Source organism: Panthera onca, chromosome D2 (assembly GCF_046562875.1).
Source record: "Panthera onca isolate mPanOnc1 chromosome D2, mPanOnc1 haplotype 2, whole genome shotgun sequence".
In the NCBI taxonomy this organism is placed as follows: domain Eukaryota; kingdom Metazoa; phylum Chordata; class Mammalia; order Carnivora; family Felidae; genus Panthera; species Panthera onca.
The window spans coordinates 19,113,766-19,116,577 of NC_138349.1; the positions used below are offsets into that span (position 1 = coordinate 19,113,766).

Below are 2,812 nucleotides of genomic sequence, written 5' to 3' on the forward strand. Positions count from 1 at the left end.
ATACAGTTTGGTGTACATATGTCCAGATTTTATTCTATACATTATATGTATATATGTTTATATTTAGAATTATATATTTTTGTTCACTTGTTTTTACATAAAAGGAATTATATTGTGCATTATTTTATAAAATCATTTTTTTCAGATGGCAGTATATCTTAGAGATCTATGGCAGTACATATAAATGTACCTCGTTCTTTTTCATTGCTGCATAATATTCCATGGACTAGATAAAACACTTTATTTAACTGTACTTGATGGACATTTACTTAGTCATGTAATAAACAACATTATGATGTTTATAATGCATTGTGTACACATGGGAATATTTTTCTAGGCAAATACTATTTTAAATCTAATTGCCAATTAAATCTTGATAAACAATGTGAAATTCTTCTCCAGAAGAGGCTGTATCGATCAATTTTAGCACCAACAATAATGTGTAGAAGTCTCCATTGTCTTCTGCTCCTTATTCTTCTGCTACTTGTTCCCCTTTGTCTTCCAAATTTATGGGAGCAAAACTGATATTTCATCCTTGTTTAATTTGTATGTCTCTGCTTATAAATGAAGTTTCATATCTTTTCATATATTTCCAGCTATTTGAATTTCTTTTCCTGTGAACTACCTGCTCATATTCTTTGCCTCTTTATCTTTTTATTTATCAATAGAAACTTTTTATATTTTAACTTTTTTATATTTACCTGCTAGACTGAAAGAAAATATCTGCAACATACATGTATTATATTTTAACTTAGTTAATGTGTTTTGCTAGATAATTTCTGTACCGTCCAGTTATTCAAACTGTATCTAATTTAAAAATCTCTGCCCCAATATCTAGTGTCAATTCTTTCCTGTATGTTCTTCTTTTACATTGATGCTTTTTACATTTTTATTTCTCACTTATCTAGAATTAATTTTTTTGGCCCCCAGGAAGGTCTGGCTTGAACAGTAAACTGGTTTTTATTCTAAACACTGCCAAGGGGGAGGTGCCGAAGGGGGCTTCTCCTGCACCCCACTGTGACTCTCAGCAGAGAGGGCTGGGCTTGGGCTACCTACCCATAGGCCAAGCTTCTTGTCACCTGAAGGCCTGCGTGTGCTGGGGGGACCGGAGCCCTCAGGGTGGGCAAGCTGCCCCTGCCCTGAGTCACCAGCACCTCAGTGCCCGCCTTTCCCCCCACCAGCAGTGACAGGGCACCTTCCACATGGCCTGTGGCTGCTAGTGTGACCACTGCCTGCTCTGTGAGGAAGCCCATGTGCTCCAGCCTGTAGGATGTGGGGCACGGGGAGGGACTGGTCAAGGCTACCTCCAGACCCCGAGCCAGGAGACCCCACCCCTGCCCACCCACCTCATCCCAGAGAAGTGATGGAAGATTTAAGCAGCCAGAGCAGGGGTTCTCAGGACACGGGGAGGGCTCTTCAAGGAGCGAGGCCTGGACCCCCTCCTGCGTCATCTGCTCATCCAGGGCCGCCCACAGCAGGGTCTCTGGGCGGAAGCTGGGCCAGGCCCACCTCTGAGGAGCCCACCCAGGTCTGCTGCACAGACCCCAGGCCTTGGAGGGAGCTGGGATGAGTCTTCACTGCAGGACAAGAGGCTAAGGGTGACCATGTAAGGAGGTCCAGGGATGGCAGGATGGGTGATAAGCAGCTTTGCCGAGCCGCCTGGGGTACGTAGGAGTCTGACCAGCACCTGGCCGGGGCCCTGCCAAAGACGCCCTCCTGCATTGCCCGCAGCCACTGCTCAGAGAGCGCCAGCCACCGGGAGGCCCCGGCTGCACAGCCCAGGCCAGCAAGGAGGACTGAGAAGAGCTGTAGGAAGGGTAGCTCCCGCTGAGCAGTGGTATCTAGGCAGCAGCCATGGGGGCAGGACCGCCCCCCCCCTTGGCTGTCTAGGGCAGTAACAGGGCCAGAGGGACAGGCATGTAGCCGCAGCCACCAGTGCACTGGACACCCGGAGGCCTGCCAGCAGCACAGCTATTAGCCCAGCAGCGAGGGCGAGCAGGGCAGAGGCACGCAGGAACCGCCGCGTGCCCAGGTGGTTCTCCAGCCACCAACCCAGTGTGGGCGGGAGCAGCAGGCTCAGGAGCCGGCCGGGTAGGGCCGAGCGGCCCAGGGCGTGGGTCAGCAGCCCGTGTGCCTGCCAAGGGTCCGGCAGCAGTTCGGGGTCAAGGCAAGACTGCAGACTCTGCAGCGGCAGCAGCAGCAGCAGCAGCAGCAGCAGCAGCAGGAAGGAATCTAAAGGCAGCGCTGGGCACACTAGGCGGGGCGTGGGGGGGGGGGGGTGGCCTTGGGCATGCATCGCCTGGCTGAAGGTGTCAGGGGTAGTCTTGGGGCTGTGTGTGCTCAGAGCATCCTACGCTCCCCCCTTCCCCGCCCCGCGAATGCCAGGTGGAGTCCCGGGCTGGGAGTCAGGACTCCAGATTCCCTGCAAAGCCCGAGAGCCCGCGGCCCATTCGCCTGGCACTGGGCTTGACCCCGCCCACCAGCAGGTGTCCCACCCCTTCCCCTGCCCCCCCACTGGTTAGTCCACAGGTGCTCTAGGCCCGGGGCCCTTCTACAATTAATTTTATATACTGTTTTAGATATGGATCTAATTTTCCTTTTTCTCAGCTAGCCAATTGTCCCAAGTTCTTTCCTCGGTATATGAAATGCTATCTCTAGAATATATTTACCTTTGAATTCTTTTGAGTCCCACTGATCCCTTTTTATCTACTTCTATTCCAATTCGGTGTCTTGGTACATTACCACAGCTGTATAGTATATTTTGATGTCTAACAAGCCCTATCCCCAACATTGTTTTCTTTTTCTTTAAAAA

At 50.2% G+C, this 2,812-nt stretch overlaps 1 pseudogene; it reads right to left on the bottom strand.

The window, feature by feature from the left end:
• Positions 1 to 960: 960 nt before the first annotated feature.
• On the bottom strand, positions 961 to 2,296 carry LOC132685614 (rhomboid domain-containing protein 3-like; annotated as a pseudogene).
• Between the last annotated feature and the right edge of the window lie 516 nt (positions 2,297 to 2,812).